Source organism: Camelus bactrianus, chromosome 4 (assembly GCF_048773025.1).
Source record: "Camelus bactrianus isolate YW-2024 breed Bactrian camel chromosome 4, ASM4877302v1, whole genome shotgun sequence".
In the NCBI taxonomy this organism is placed as follows: domain Eukaryota; kingdom Metazoa; phylum Chordata; class Mammalia; order Artiodactyla; family Camelidae; genus Camelus; species Camelus bactrianus.
In genome coordinates this window covers 31,995,354-32,011,785 of record NC_133542.1, presented here as the reverse complement: position 1 = coordinate 32,011,785, position 16,432 = coordinate 31,995,354, and the positions used below count along the sequence as shown (strand labels likewise).

Sequence of the window (16,432 nt, the reverse complement as noted above, 5' to 3'; positions counted from 1 at the left end):
ATGGGTGGAACCATCCTCCGCACAACTTTTCCCAGACCTTGTCTGCGGAGCCACCTCCAGGCTGACACGCTCTCAGTGACATAACAAGATTGATTCCCTTCCCCATCTCTGCTAAATACTTCTCTTATTTCCATCAAATTTGATATGTGAACAAGAATGGGTATCTATGTCCCAGGGGATGGAGATCTTTGAAAGATACATATTTGAAAGGAAAAAGGAGACGCCAAGGAGACCAAGACGACAACCTGGGAAAGTGAAGCAGAAGAGGAGGCTGGGGTGAGAACGAGCAAGGGAAGTCGAGAAAAAGGCAAAGAGCAGAAAGGTGGAGGGAGGCGTGGGAGGGAGGGGGACGTGACCCGCCGACCCTTCTGCCTTACAAATACCATGGATGCTGACTACGCAGGGCTCCTTCCTGTCCGCGAGAGAATCCACAAAAGTCCATTTGGACTGAGTTGGTTAATCAAACTTTCATACATAGAAGTGAATTGGCCAAATGTAGTATTTAATTTATTAAGTACATGGACATACTTAAAGCCACATTTAAAATAAGATATAAATGTGGAAATATTGTCCTTACTCTCACATTCCATTTAATAAAGTCTCCATATACATTATCGGTGCAAGTACCCCTGTCATCAACAGAGGCGTTTCTGGAGTCACCTCATACTGTTTTCAGAAGGGACTTACAACTTTCGAGTTCACCACTCGGGAACAATGACTGCATCATATTTCTTTGCACCCCCTCCCCCCCCTTAACTGATCCTCTCAGGAGCCTGTGACTCACATCCAAAGTCTGTGTGGATTGAGCTAGTTTGTGGCTCATCTTCTCTAAGCTGTAGTTGATTTTTCATCACAAGATAATTAAAAGTCTTTTAAATGAAAAAATCTGTAAGGATTCAAATGTGATGTGCTTTTATTTATTTTTTTTTTTTGAAGTAAAATTCAGGCAAATATGATATGGTTTTCCTAGAAGGGAGAATTTTATAGCTCAAGGCTGTAAGATTCCAGAGATTCCTTGAGACGTCTGTGGTCAGGTCAGGCTTGGAACAAACTCCAACTGAATTACATACAGAGAACACCTTCCAGGAGGTATTTTAGCCTCCATTAGGTTCTGGACTGTTCTAACCGGGTCAGCCTCTCCAGAAACTATGCCGTGAGAAAACGCCAGCCTCATCTGTCACCAGTGGTCATTCTCAGCTGAGACTGTTCTGCCCCTGGGGGGTCACCTGGCAATGCCTGGAGACATCTGGGGTTGCTACTACCGGGGTGTAATAGAATTCTCCAAAGGAAAAAAATCTCCATATACACACACACAGAGAAAGTGATTTTAAAGAACTGGCTCCTGTGATTATGCTGGCCAGCAAGTTCAAAATCTGTAATTCAAGTTGAAAGTCCATCAAGAGGGAGGCCCAGGGAAGAGCTGATGTTGCAGTCCAAGTCCAAAGGCCGTCTGCTGGCAGAATTCCCTCTTGCTTCCAGGCAGTCAGTCTTTTGTTCTTAGTCAGGCTTTCAACTGATTGGATGCGGCCCACCCACATGACAGGTGCAATCTGCTTTGCTCAAAGTCTACCAATTTCTATGTTAATCTCATCAAAACACCCTCCCAGAAACAACTAGAATATCACTTGACAACATAGCTGGGCATTGTGCCCCAGACAACAACAGAAAATTATCATGGGGATGGGGGTTACTGGCTTCTAGAGGGTAGAGACTAGGACTGCCACTACAAACTACAATACGCAGGACACTCCTCACCCCAATACAAAGAATTATCCAGCCCCAAATGTCACTGATGAGAGGCTGGGAAACACTGGTCCACAGGCTCCAGTCAGAGACTTGAAATGAGGCTGTAACGTCATTGAATGGAGGTGATGGGGCTTTTCCAGTCTGCAGGAAGCCACGAGATTCACCTGGAAAGAAACTGATGGGTGAAAACATCTTAATGAAGATCACTCTTCCCTTCTCTTTCCACTCTGATTTGGTGGGAAAGAGAATCATTTCGCTGAGACTCACTTACGACAAGCCTGCCAGTTTGGGACATCTGAGCAGACAAATTTAATTTCTTTATGCCGATGCCCCACTCACCCTTTCAGGGCAGAAATGTGCTGGGGGAAAGGAATGGAAAGAGGGTTTCTGGCAGTTCCTCTGACCTGAGTGAAACGTGAGCTCAGATGTTCCGGGAGTAAAACCAGCATCTGAGTGTAACTTCCACGGGGCAGTTCAGCCATCCAAGCAGGACAAAAACAACCAAACTGACAATGAACTTGCTGAAGAGTAGAGCAGAAGGGCCAGTAGCACAACAGCTGCATTCATTCATTTGGTCATTTGTTCACGCGTTCACCCAACAGATCTTGTGCGAGGCTCTGTGCAAAGAAGGCAGCCTGGCCTCTGTTCTTCTGTTTTGCAGTCTTGTGGAGAAGCTAGACAATGAACCACAGTTAGAAACACATTATCAAGGAGAAGGCTGTTACGGATGGGTGTATGACCTGATTAGTGGTGGCTTTCGCCACACTCTGGTGGGAAAGAGTCCTGGATCTGGGGCCCCAGCTGGAGTCAAATCCTAGCTCTTAGACTTCCTGACTGCCAAGTCAGTTATCTTCTTGGATCTCCTGTAAAATGGGGACAAAACCACCACCAACCCACCTGTTACATGGGCTTAATGTCAGAAGCAGATACAATAATGCATGAAAGCACTGTCAGCTGCAAAGTCCTGAATTAGTGTTTCTCATCCCTAGCTGTACATCAGAATTACCTCGTAGCTGGGAGCCTGACTGCCCCCACCCCGCAGCGCAGACCGATGGGGTCAGAATCCCTTAGTGGAAGAGTCTAAGCACTGGTATTTTAAAAAAGCTCTCAGGAGAAACTAAAGCACAGCCATCCTACATGAGCATTGTCAGTTCATATACTGTTACCCCCCCCCAAAGTAATCACAGTCAAAACTTGTTGTTTAGTGATCTTTATGTCCCAAAGTTGGTTCAAACTGACATAAAAAAAAGTAGATTTGGGCCACTGTGCTTTTGGCCATCTTGCTTTAATGCTATAAGCAGCAGAGAAACCTGCTGTCGCTCAGAACATGGGCAGCATCCAGCGACTTCACAGGCCAGACGCATCTTGAGTGGCAGGTGGGGGACAGACCTCACTGCGGGGGTGAAATAAGTTTCACCCGCCAGGTAGCACGTGCTCTCCTAATGGCAGGAAATACGCGTCGTACAGCAGACATTGGATTTTCTGTCCTGTGACTAGTACGTTTTTAGACATTTTAGGGATACTCTACTACACTGCAGAGACAACAATCACTACTTTCATGGAGATCAGGTTCCAGCAGGAAGAGGAAGACAGTAAAAATCAGTAAGTAGAATACAGAAAATGTTAGATGGTGGTACGTACTGTAGAGAAAAGTAGAATAAGGGGTATGGGTCTCTGGTCCTGTGAAAGAAGTGACAGAATGAGCCATGTTGTACCTGGAGGAACAGTGTTTTAGGCAGAGAGAACCGCAAGTACAGATGTCCCGAGGCAGAGACGTGCCTGGTTTGTTTGAGGAACAGCAAGGAGGGCGAGGGTAATAGAGATGAGATCAGAGTTATCTGCAGGCCTGAGTACAGAGCCTTGTGGGATATTGGGAATACTTATTTTCACTCTGAGGGAGAAGGATTTTCAACAGAGGAGTGGTATGATTTGACTTGTGTCTTGACAGGAGCACTGCCTGCCACATGGAGAATGAACTCAAGGGGACAATGTTAGGAGAAGGGAGACCAGTGAGGAGCTGCTATGATAAGCTGAAAGGAAAGGCTGGTGGCTTGGACCAGGGAGAGAGGCAGCAGAAGTCGTGAGAAGTGGTTGAGGAGGTGAGAAGTAGCAGAGCGAGCCCAGGTGAGGAGCCAGCATCACAACTGATGACTCAAGGACAAGTTGGTCAAAACACGGAAGCAAATCCAGGGTTGATGTGTCAGAAACCCAGAAAGTCCACTAAGATCAATGCCACCCGAGCTTCCAGACAGACAGAGATGGACTCTCTGCAGCCCTGTCTCTCTGTGCACCTTGCATTTGAAACACTCCAAGCAGTATCACAATTGAAAATGCTTTTTTGAAGGGAGAGAGACTGTCACCATTATCATAGCCCTGTGAGAGCTGTAACTGAAACACTGCCAGACACTGCCTGCTGCTGAACATTTCTAAAAAGGAGACATAAAGTGTGATTCTGCAGAACCTTGCTTGACTATTATAATGCATAGAATCTGTGAGATTGGGAACTGGCAAGACAGGACACAGTGGAAAGAAACGAGGTAGAACTGTGCACTGACTATTCTAAATCCCACGTGTTCTGCTGTGAAGGTTTCTAGCTCCAAGAGATAGACGTGTGCAGCAGATGAAGAACATTTGCCAGCAGATGGCACTGTTTCCCCTGAAATGCCTGACAATATCCAAAACCACAGGATGGGTAACAGACCAGGACCTGCAGCAAGCTAGAGAGGAGAGTCGTGATTATAATTCATCAAGTGCCTGGAGCCCCAGGGGCAAGGGGGTGAATGTGGTCCTATCAGTCTTAGGCAAACCTGCAGGCTCCCTTGGCACGGAATGACTTGAAGGATTCTGTTCTTCTCAACCAAGTTCTCAACAGAGTTTAGTACAGGAGTTCTCAGCCCTTTGGCTGAGGCTTCTGAACTCGGTCTCAGCATCATGTTGTGTGTGTTTTTTTTTCCCTCCAAGTAAATCACCCATCATTCAATGAATTCATGACACATATATCAAGATCTATTTTAACCTCAAATGTCACCCATTCCAGAGTCCCTTCAACCAATCCTCAATCAAACACATGTCAAATACACAAGCCCAGCCCTGTGCTAGGCATCAAAGTAAGGGGGGAAAAACTGAGTTAAAAACATGATTTACATTCACCATTCCACAGAAACTTCCACTGTGATGTCTACTAGAAACATCCACTTAGCATCATGTTTTAAAATGCAAAGGATTTAGAATGCATAGGATTACAAAGTAAGCCAATTATACTGAAATGCAGTCATCAGAATATTGAAGAAAATGTGAGATACAGCAATGCAAGTGCTTCTTTATTAAGGCAGTAAATGAGATTCAGGGGCAGGCCTTGTCCTTGCTGTAGTTTTGAAATTGTGATGAGCAAAAATGCTAATTCCAGGTAATCACCACCACAACCCTTCATCTCTATCCCCTACCCTGCTTTACTTTCTCAACACTCTTACCCTCATCTATATTATCTATTTGCAAATTTACTTTATTGCTGTCTGTTTCCCACACTAAAGAAAGGGCAGGGATTTGTCTGTTTCAATTCCATCTCCCCAGTGCCTAAAACAACAGCGCTGGGTGCGCTCAAGTAATGTTTGTTAAAGGGATGACGCAGACCAGAAATGGAATGGGAGTGCAAATAATTCTCAAATTTAAAATTTTCAGTCTTTTTTCTACCACTGTATTTTATTGCTGCCGACAGAACAAAAATACCATGGGTGAGTTCTGAAGAGTGATTTTAAGAGTGGAAAGTGATTTCTCAAGAATTATAATAGGAAAACAGAGAACAAGCTTTGGTTTGGTAATTATAAGTAATACACTATGCATAAATATCTTAATTGTATGCAATGTTGGTGCATTTACACTTTTTATTTAGGTTGGAGAATATTTTATGAAAGTATTTTCTTCTTTTTTGAATTTGAAAAAAAAGAAATCTTGTGTTTCAGACCATCTCTCCGCAAAACACTTGTGGGTCATGAGTGAATTTCTATTAAATATGCAATCAAATATATATAATAATGATATATTTAGCTATATACATACTGCTAAATACTAGAGACTGGGATAAAATCTATACAAACACACAATCTTTTAATACTACAAAAGAAAGCTAGTACTTTTATTATTAATAATTTAATTTCCTTGTAAATTGTTTTACTTCATCATTATGCACAAAGTGGGTAAGGACATTTTACCATTTCACTTTGGTGCCTCTTGGCCCAGGCAAATCAAGGCGTGTAGTTAATGAGATATTAAACTACTGCTGGTGGGACTTTTGTAACCTCGTGAGTAACACTGGTGACAGAAGACTGTAAGTGGAAAATCCACATTATTTTAACTTTCCAAGAAAGACGAAAATAAATTCTTCAAACCACAGACTGGGGAGCTGAGTCCCAGTTTTAGAGGAGAGTCGGCCAGCCTGGAGAAGCTGTAAGATAACTTATTGCCAGTAGGGGGAGCGAGCGAGCAGTCTCCGAGGACAAATGGCGGTTTGTTGAGTTCATTTCCGTTTTTCTTGGAGCACAACACACTGACTGGCATACCACAACCACGCGTGAGTCCTCTGAAAGACGTGTGAGGTCCTCGCTAATGGTATACTTTCTGACAAGTGGAGAGATGTGGGTTAAGCACAAATTAGGTCAATTTGGAGCATGTGAAAAATAACTGGCCATTCTCATATCTTATCAAATTGTAAGAGTCACTATCCTATCCTTTCTATGACCAACCAATTTCTAAATGCACACTGAAACACATATGAGATTGTCTTTATTAAATGAGTTAATAAGCATCAGAGAGTTGACCTGGGCAATTTTCGGCTACATTAAATGAGGAAGTATAATGTCTAGAGTAAGAGAGATGATGGACCAACTCTCCCCTGGGCTAGGCCGACCACCTGGAAAGTCGTACTCAGCTTGGAACATCACATCTTTAAAGTGGATGTAGACAAAGAGGAACACTATTAGTAGGGTGACAACAAGGATGCTGATGACTTGAGATATGTAAGTGAAATCTGTGCAAAAGATCTGAGGCTGTTTAAACATGAGGCGGCGCAGAGGTCCCGTGTGGGGGATGAAGGGTGCTGCTCAGCTCTTGAGGCTGACAAGTAGAAGACTGGACGATCTGGACAGTATGTGCAATCGCTGGTTGAGGAACAATAAGCAAGAGGGAAAGAACTGGAATTAGGCTCAACAAACAGGAGAATGTTCAAATAGTTGCAGACGTTCAAAGATGAAGAGACATCATGAGGAGGGAGAGAGCTCTCTTTCACCAGAAGTGCTCAGGCAAGCAACACTTTTCACAGATTTCACAAGAAGGCTCAATTATTAAAGGAGTGGCCAATGAGGTCAACGTTCACCATATGCAAGTCTAGGGATTGCTGATGGTCCGTTATAAAATTTTTACAAAGCCCCTGGAAAGATATAGGCAACATGGTTCATAAACCTTAATTTATCCAATTTAAAGGACTATCATTTACTCTATTTTTAAATCTCTTACTTTATAAGGGTGAAATGCCATTCCTTTTATGAAGTAATGACAATGATAGATGGTAATATGCTTTTAAATATACCTTACCTGGCAAAATAAAAAGTGTGGCAATCCTCTCTTGAAATCTCTAAAGTTGTCTTGAAACAGAAAAATTGAAATGAAAAAATCAGAGGGCTTCTCATCTTAATGATCTGTAAGTTTCCTTCCAATCCTGATATGCTATGTATCATTTTAGAAACTACGTATTCAGCATCCTTAGGGAATGAGAGTCTCTCAGGCTTCGTTTCTCTCCCCAGTGAGGCTGGAAGGGTGTTAGTGCACGTCAGCTTTGCCCCCTGCCCCACCCAGCCCTCATAGGCTCATCACCTCTGGCTTTTCTTCACATTTTTACCATCTAAGTGTGTACCTCTAAACACTACACTTTAGACTTTGCCTGTTTTTGGGACGTAATGAAAGTGGAGTCATAGAAAACCTGTCCTTTTTACTGGCCCCTTTTTGCTCAAAATTAAAAAAAAAAAAAAAAAGATTGATCCAGATTGTTGTATGTAGCTTTTATTCTGTGGCTGAATATAGCTAGACTATAGCCCAATTTATCAGTTTCACTTTGATGGACACCTTTTCCAGTTTTTTGCTATTTTGAATAATGCTTCTCTAAACTTTCTTACCCGTGTCCCCTCATGCAGAGTAAAGAATTGATATAGGTTGAATATTTTATATGAAATACTTTTGTGAAAATCAAATATTCTTGCTATGCGCAATCACTGACGCAGTCAGTACTGCCCAGGAGGGACGCATGATGAAAATACTTACAACGTATTAACAAAACCAGGAAGCAAACATCAAAGTCTGACGGACATTATTTGAGGTATGAAGAGGTTGTTTACAAATGATGTCAACAGATCAAACCAACTTTGCATTTCATGGTGAATTTAAGCAAGATAACACACAATAGCAGAGTGCCCTGGGGCCACTGTGCCTTCACCCTTATCCCACCTATGCCAGCTTCCTTGTCGGTTCTGGTCACCTCCGCCTCCCCTGCAAACCCCTCCTCCCCTCCTTGTAATGTTTGGCCTCATCTATCTGCAAGATCTATTTTTACAGATGTTCTTTCCATTTTAACTGCTAAAGCCCTTTAACATCTGCTCACTCTGGTGTATTCCTTGGACAAGACCTCTCCACGCATCATCAGCCTCCTGCTCTAGAGTGCCACAGAACAGCTGGATTTGAAAAATTTGAGCAGAAAATAAACTACTCAATGATTAATGAAAGTTTCATAGCATTTCAGGAAGTGGATGTCAGACTCACCCAAATGCCTGCAACCAAAGAGAAATTTATGGCAAGCTCGCTAGTGGACAGAGTTAACTAAGCTCAAAACCGTTATTAAAAGCCTTCAGATTTAAACTGCATTCGATGGCTGGTAATTAGAGACCTGATCTGAATGGTTTAAACAAATGAGGGGTATATATTGTGACATAAAAAAGACCCAGAGGTAGGCAGTCCAAGGCTGGTGTGGTGACTCACTGCTACCAAGAATACAGGCATTTTCCTTCTTTGCCTCGCTGCCCTGGGCCATGGCTGCATCCCCGAGGACGCTACTCCATCATCCAAGATGGCTGCCAGAAGGCAACCACCCTTCTTGTAGTTCAGCAAAGGCTGAATGAAGTGAACAGGTCACTGTGAGAGCCAGAATGGGGGGATGAAGAGGCTTTGCCTTTGAGGGCAAGAAGAGAGGAGAGGAGGTGAACAGAGCAGAGGTTGGACATCACAAATCTCTGCCCACGTCTCTGTACAGATCTCTGGACTACTAGTAGGTCAAGAGTGTCTTAATTCATACTTTAAAATTGGCCTGCAGAGAAACTGTGAACCAGCTGCCTGGGAGAGGGCCTCCCTCACTCCCCGCCTTGGTCATGCTTGGCTCATTAGTAGGTACCCAGTGCACCCACACTGTCTCAAGATTCCATCAAGCCCCAGCTGTAGGTATTACACTAACGTCTGTATCACGGATAAAGCTCGTAACTCTCCCAGTGATATTCCTACTTAAACACTCATCAAAGACATCCACATGTATTTGCTTTACATCTTTTCCAACTTGGGACTTAACCAGTATTTCATTGCTTGATTTTATATCTATTTTATTATTGGTAAGCTTGGATTTTTTTCATGGTTATTGGTCTTTCCTGTTTCTACTGAGAATTTTTGCTTATATCCTTTGCATGTTCAAAAACTGGAATGTTAAGAGATTTTATTTTTTCAATATATGCAGGTCCCTTATATCTTAAAGTTATCAGCACATTGTCTATATTTGTTACAAACTTATTTTCCAATTCCCTGCTTCATTCTTCTGCTATATCTACCCCATTATTTATTCCATCCGTTATGTTCTCTATTTAAAATATCACAGTTTTTGCCTTGGTCATTTAAAAAAATTTTTTTTCTTATTTCATTTATTTTTTGGGGGGGGGTAATTATTTATTTTTAGAGGAGGTACTGGGGATTGAACCCAGGACCTAGGGCATGCTAAGCATGTGCCCTACAACTTGAGATATACCCTCCCCCTTGCCTTGGTCATTTTTGATTTGTTGTTTCATACATCTAACATCCCTCATCAGAGGCATTCCTCGTGTTCATGTTGAATTCTTGTTCCAGCAATGCTGCCTTGGATGGAACCTGAAGGGCTCATCTATGTGAGTGGAGATGACTTTGAGTAAAGGAAGAACTCCATGGTGGAGCCCTGGGCACCAGAGAATCGCGGTTGATCTTTGCCATTTGCTGCCATCTTACTAGGCAACTCCTCTGGTGGGGGGCACATCTTCTAAAATGTAAGGAGAAGCAGCACTGCGGGGAGGGAGTCCTTACTATGCTGTAAGCAATCGCTCTGGGGTTGGAGGAGGAGTGAATACTTCAAGACTGCTCCTGTACCTCCTTTCGTTCAGTGCAAGGCTGGGGCCTGTGTCCCTGTGACACTGGAAGAGGGAATCTGAAGGGTCAGTGACTTCTCCAAGTTACCTGGAGGAGAGGTGAGAGCAGAATTCCATAGGCTTTCCCCTGAAACTCACCTGTATCTTTTTATGAACTCACCCAAGCCTGGCATTTGTGCTACTCTGATACCACCTGCCCCTCTGCTGAAACATGCCTTTTTGAGTCCAGAGGCCAAATTCTTTCAGGAGCCACCAAAAGGTCCCTCATTCTTTCTCAACTCTTCAGGAGGTCCTAAGAATTCCTGTTAAGGAGACATTTCTCAGCCTGGCTTGGAGGAAAGCCCTGCCCTGTGTCCCAGGCCCTCTGACCTTCTCTTGCCTCTTGACACACTTAGTAGAGACAATGCCTAGCGGGGCTGGACTACATAAAACCCTACAAGTCGTTAACCACAGCTATATTAAACCAGTGAGAAGCAATTCCCATACCTGCCTTCAAAGCATGCCAGGCTTCAGAAGTGGCCTGAAAAGGGCCAGCGTGCAGCTGGGCCTGTCATCAGAGGGGGCTGGCCGGGAACAGTCAGCTCCTCACGCTTTACAAATCGTCCCCCAGGAGAAGGTTCTCTGGCTTAACCCGAGGAGGACGATTCATCAGGAGTGGAGAAGGCCATTCCTTAACGGAGAGATGGAATGGAGGCCCAGGAAGGATTTACCAGGAATTAGTAATGGCCAAGCTACTGAAATACCTGGGCTTTGAGAATCCTGAGTTTGGCCTTTCTAAATGACTCCTGAGTTGCATTCTGCCTATTGATCTGCCTGAGCTTTTGCAGCCTGTAAACGATGAGCCTTTTACCGCACCCCATGACTGAAGGGCATGCAACTGTGAGAACAGCTCGTTTCATTTTTTTCGATTTTCACAAAAGACGCTTGGCCCGAGCCCTCTAGGCACCCATCTCAATACATAAATATGCCAATTAAGCTAAATGGAAATCCTGCAGGTTAAAAGCGCCTCATAAAAGACGGAAGCTTTTTCCAAAGCCAGAAAGTTCAGGCACAGAGGAAATGCCAAATCAACAAAAGGGGGTTTGTGCCAAATGGTGATGGTCAAAAAAAAAAAAAAAATCAAGAATTCTGAGATTCAAAAAAGAAAAACATTTTCCCCACCAAAGCAAATAGAGGGAAAAGATCTTGAAGCTGTAAATTCAAGATTCCAAGCAACTGTTGTTGCTGAATTTTTATTTCTTGCCATTTTCCTGGCAGGGGTTGGTGGTGCGGAGTGTGGGAGGGAGGAATCCAGTGCTGGAGCGGAATGGACACCAAGAGTGCCTCAGGTACCCATCAGATGTCACAGTGGTGAGTGTGGGCAAACCAGTGTCCCACATGAGGTGGCCTTGTTACCCAAAGCATGCTTTATCACACTGGTTCCAGCAGCGTATGCATTTGCACCACCAGGGAGCTTGTTAAAAACAGAGACTCTCAGCACCCCACCCCCACCCCAGATTAATTTAGGCAGAATTTGCATTGATGAGACCCCTAGAGGATTCTCCTACATTTCCTCACAGCCCTGGTCTAAGTAAATGGCCAGTATGACAGTAACCACCTAGCCCTGTGAAGCTTAGACTCTTTCTTCCTAATCAATAGGACCCACCGAGTGGGGGTCTGGATCTAGGTAATGGGCTTGGGGAACAGATAAATGGATTTTCATCCATCCTCTGCCAATGTGAGCCTAAGAACCTCAGGAGATGCTCCTGAGTGGACTTAAACTCTCAGCCTCACACTGACACACCTCCAAATCCATGATGATCACCTTCCAACCAAACTGGTATTCCCGGGTCTTCTCCGACTGACCCCTTATTTCAGATCTCAGACAATTGGAGGGTACTGTGAAACAGGTGGGAAGTTGAGACAGCCACAGGATGTAGCAGGTGAAAGGATTTTTGCCTAATGCTCTTGGTAAAGATGTGTTTTGGGCCGAAAATATTGTCTAACCCTCCCAATTCCCACCCCCCCCCACTATTACCAAAAAGGGATATAGGCCACAGAGTAAACACCGTCAACATTACCAAAGTCATCTGATTGAGCTACAAGCATCTTCACTCACTCCCTCAGTTGCTTCTCCAGCCCCGTGATAAATACTCAGCGAGTATTATCCATCATCTACTTGACATAACCCGGTGCCCTTGGATGGCTGCCTCTCTCTTCTGCTTTCTTTTCTTGCCACACTTTATAAATAGTCTTCAGTACGGCTTTTATTTCCTTAAGACCTGCTCCGTTTGTCTGCTGTCTGTCTTTATCCCCACGTCTCCACAGAAACAAATCTTGAAAACCCCCTGCATCTTTTAGCCACACCCGAGACAGAGACTCTTGAATGTCTGCTAGGAAGCAGGACTGGAGGAAAACACCTCTTTCTATGGCTTTCATGATACTTACTGCCTTTCATTTGCTCTCTCACCCCCATGACTTCTCTCTCCCTTTGCCGCCTGCATTTCCGCTAATTATCTTCTCCAGGTGCAGAGAACCATCACAGATTTTTTTAGTTTCCCACCTCAGACTGATAATAGCTACTACTTTTGTGTAGATGTGGAGCAGAGCAGGCACTGTGTTGGACACTTCACTTACGTTCTCAGTGACACTCACAACGTATCATCCAGTACTCATTCCCTTTTCAACATTGTAAAATGACTATAACTCAATAAAAAAAGTTTATATATATATATATATATATATATATATATATATATAAAAGAAGTACTAGCAACTGTTTGAGGTTAACTTCAGAGATGGTTAGTGGGGAGCCCATGACATCCAAAATATGGCCAGCAGGAATCTGTTGCCCTCTGGAGGAATTCAGAATAATGGGTGCTGGAAGGACTGACCCAAACTTGAGGACAGCAGAAGTCCTGTGTGGACGGAGCGCTGAGCGGGAGGGCGGCCGGGTGGCTGAGCCCCATGTGGAGTCAAACAGGAGTCACTGTCAGAACCGCTCCGCTGATGGGATGAAGCTGGGAAGGAAGGCGGCTCCACGAACATGGACACCGAGATAAGGAAGAGACATGAGCCTCAGCTGGGAAGAAACTTGTGTCCAGAAACAAAATCCTACCTGTTTCATCTATAAGCCCCCTAACCTCAAATTACCAATTTTCAAGTAGGTATTATCACAGTTTGGCTCAGCCTGGTGGACACCACTGTGGCCTTTGTCTATGTCCCAAGTTGTCTAGAGACAAAACAGAGAGCATCACGTTGACTTAAGCGCTCAAGCTTTGATTATCAGAGAGACGTGAACGTCAAGCCGGGGTCTACCACACACTCGCTGCGCGGCTCTGTGCAAGTAACAGGTCTGAGCCTCAGTGCTCTCACCTAGAAAGGGGTAATAATGATGCCCAGCTCACTCAGTTGATACGAGGTCCAAAGAGATCACACAAGGGGTATTTTCAGTACAACAGACAGCCTCCCTGAAAGTGGCAGGTTGGAGGCTGGGGAGGGAGGGGAGTCCTTGCTCACAAGGGCTCACAATGGTGGGGGAGGAATGGACTAGACCGTGAACTGGGTAATTGAACCGTTTAGCCATATTTTTCTCACGGGATTCTCACGGGGAAGCATTTGTTGGGAAAAACGTGTGAGGTGACGGATTCTATCTTTAGAGCACAGAACGGCAGAATGATAAAAACGGATGGAGATTGTGGGGAAGCAGATTCCAGCTCATTATAAGTAATAACTTTCTAACAATAAACACTGTCAAACAAGTCTTGACAATGGAGGAGTGAGTTTCCCAACATTGGGATTAAACAAGCCAAGATGCACGGCTGTAAAAAGGCCGGCAGAGGAACGAACAACTGAACTCATGTTGTTTTGCTCCTACCCATCTGCCTGACCTTTATGTCGGAGAGACTCTCAAGGTTCAGGCATCCTCCTCCTCCTCCTCTTTTCTTTCCTTCACTCCCACTGACCACTCTGCCACTTGTCTCTTTGTCTGAGGTCTCGCTTCTGAGCTCCAGACAGGTGGATCCTACTGCTGCCTGAACTTGCACGGCTCCCATGCCCCAAGACCCAAGCAGAACGTATGATCTTCCCCCTGGTCCTCCTCAGTCTCTGAGCACGGACTCAAAGGCATTTCACAGGCAAGTCAGTTTCAAAGGACTTCCCTGCTGGGTTGCGAGGGAAAAGTGAGAGGAGGCACTGTCAGCAGAGGGAGATGTCAGCTAAGAAAAGAATCTCAGAGGCTGTCAATAAGATTTTACATCTATTTTTTTCTTAACTCAAAAAAAGGATTTTAAAATTTGTTATTTTTTGAACTCTGAAAAAAAATGAATGCTGTTTTATAACATCTGACTAGGTATTTTCTATAGTTGGGCGGGTTCTTTCTGTTAATTTGCCTTATGCAGGGGAAACAATAGTTGCCTTTGGGTTTTACCGTGTATAATACTCAGCATCACACACATTTAGGTCGGCCTTCCCCCTGCCACCGTTGCAAAGAGAGGCCACCCCACAGAGCCCGATCGGGTGTGCTAAGTCCAAGTGAGACACGGCCAGAGGAAGACACGCATCACAGGCCAGAGCTCCAGGTCTCGCAAGACGCTCAGTTTGGTTATGTGTGTCACTGCCTCTCATGGTCACAGGCACAATGATCCAGCCCAGCAAGTGTGTAGCCAGCCCCACTCTTGGCTCCATTTTGTCCCCATCATCATTCTATCCAATTAGAGTTTAGAGTATAACCTCCTATACAATTTATCCTTGGAAACCAACTTAAATCCTTTTAGAAAAAGGCAGGATGGAATGAATAGATAGACAGAAAGACAAAGACACTCATGAACAACCACCTCAGAAAAGGGCGATTGATAAACCCTTACTCTTTCCATTGGTTCCACTAACAATTCCCCTCTCTTCGGTTCTCCCTCTAATTCACCTTCCCTTTGCCCTCATCCTCCTCCCCCGCCTTCTGTGTCCCCTCCCTGCCCCTCTCTTATCTCTGAGCCAGCTTCGGGTTCTGGGGGGACAGAAGAGGCTTAGTACCATCTGAAGTTCCCCGAGAAAAAAGCCCCTTCAAGTGTGTTCCAGAAATGCTAGGCCAGTATTAATCTCACTGGCAACTCTTTCTTGTTCCATTCTCTTGTCCATCCCTGGGCTTCATTCTGGAGAGCTCACATCCACCTTGAGTCCCCAGCCTGGCCTGACTTTTCTAGTTTGCTCCAAGAATTTAGATCCATTTTGACTTGAGGTCTTTGGGTACAACTGTGACCAGACAGATGAGTGATGGAGTGAGGGGTGTCTTGAGAAGAGAACTTCCAGAGTACAGGAATTAAGTAACAAGGCTTAGGTACCCATGCCTGCAGTCAGACTCATCACACTTCAGGGATGCCCTTAACCCTCACACCCGCCCATACGCTGACCCGCAAGGGGGAGAATCTTTCTTTTCAACAGTTCAGCTCTCGCTTTCCCACCAGGACAATAGCTTCAAACAGGAGTTCATGGGAAACAAAGCCTACTGAATCCATCCACAGGGCAGCTTCATCACGCTCTAAGAAAGAGAACTTTCATTTAGTAAACATGTATTACATGCCTACTGTATGCTGGGAAACCAACAGGCAAATGGAGCAAGGGTGGGGAGTACAAACACAAAAATGTGTTCAAGCCAGTCTGTAAGGCTCTGGGGAAAGCACCATAAAGAAAACATTTCTTCAACAATGGCAAATCAAAATAGCCAGAATGTAGTGAATCCTGATTTTGCTTGACATTCATTAGCTTAATTCTTTCACAATTTATATGGATATGTTATGCATTTCAGCCTCTGAGACAAAAGATAACTATGAGTACCAACACCCCAGGAAACGCAGTTATCATCAATTAAGTCCATCACTGAGTCATCACCAGCCAGGAAAATGCCGATTCCCAAACCACAGGAAGGGAGAGCAGGTGGGCATTATACAGGGAAACAACGCAGCAGCACGTGGTAGGTACTAGCAGAAGTGAGATCCGGCAACCGTCTCCAAGAATGTGGCCGTAAGAGGAGCTAGACAGAGAAGCTGAAAATATACTACCATTTTCTTTTGGCTTATCTGCAGTTCTGATGTTTTAAAATGAAGTTATGTATTACCTATGTGATAAACAAAAGAAAAAAACAACTTACTTGGGCTGAACAGTTGTCCAAAAATCCTCCACCCTGAACACTGCTACAGGACCTCAGCTGGCCTTGACCCTGCTCCCAGGATCTGTCCATCTTGAATCAGCAATATTTCCATCTCAGCCTCTCTGGGTTTGGCACTGGTAACGCTTAT

The 16,432-nt window shown here is 44.4% G+C and overlaps 1 protein-coding gene across 2 annotated transcripts in view; it reads right to left on the bottom strand.

The window, feature by feature from the left end:
• Positions 1 to 481: 481 nt before the first annotated feature.
• LOC105079181 (histone-arginine methyltransferase CARM1) overlaps positions 482 to 16,432 on the bottom strand; it is a 269,300-nt gene continuing 253,349 nt past the window's right edge. Inside the window, exons 14-15 of one of the 2 annotated variants that reach the window (XR_012506360.1) lie at positions 2,151 to 2,420; positions 482 to 1,921 (exon numbers count right to left, since the gene is read on the bottom strand). The gene's annotated coding sequence lies outside the window, so the exon portion shown is untranslated. Of the gene's footprint in view, positions 2,421 to 16,432 lie in introns of both variants that reach the window. The other variant, XR_012506359.1, reaches the window with a different exon arrangement.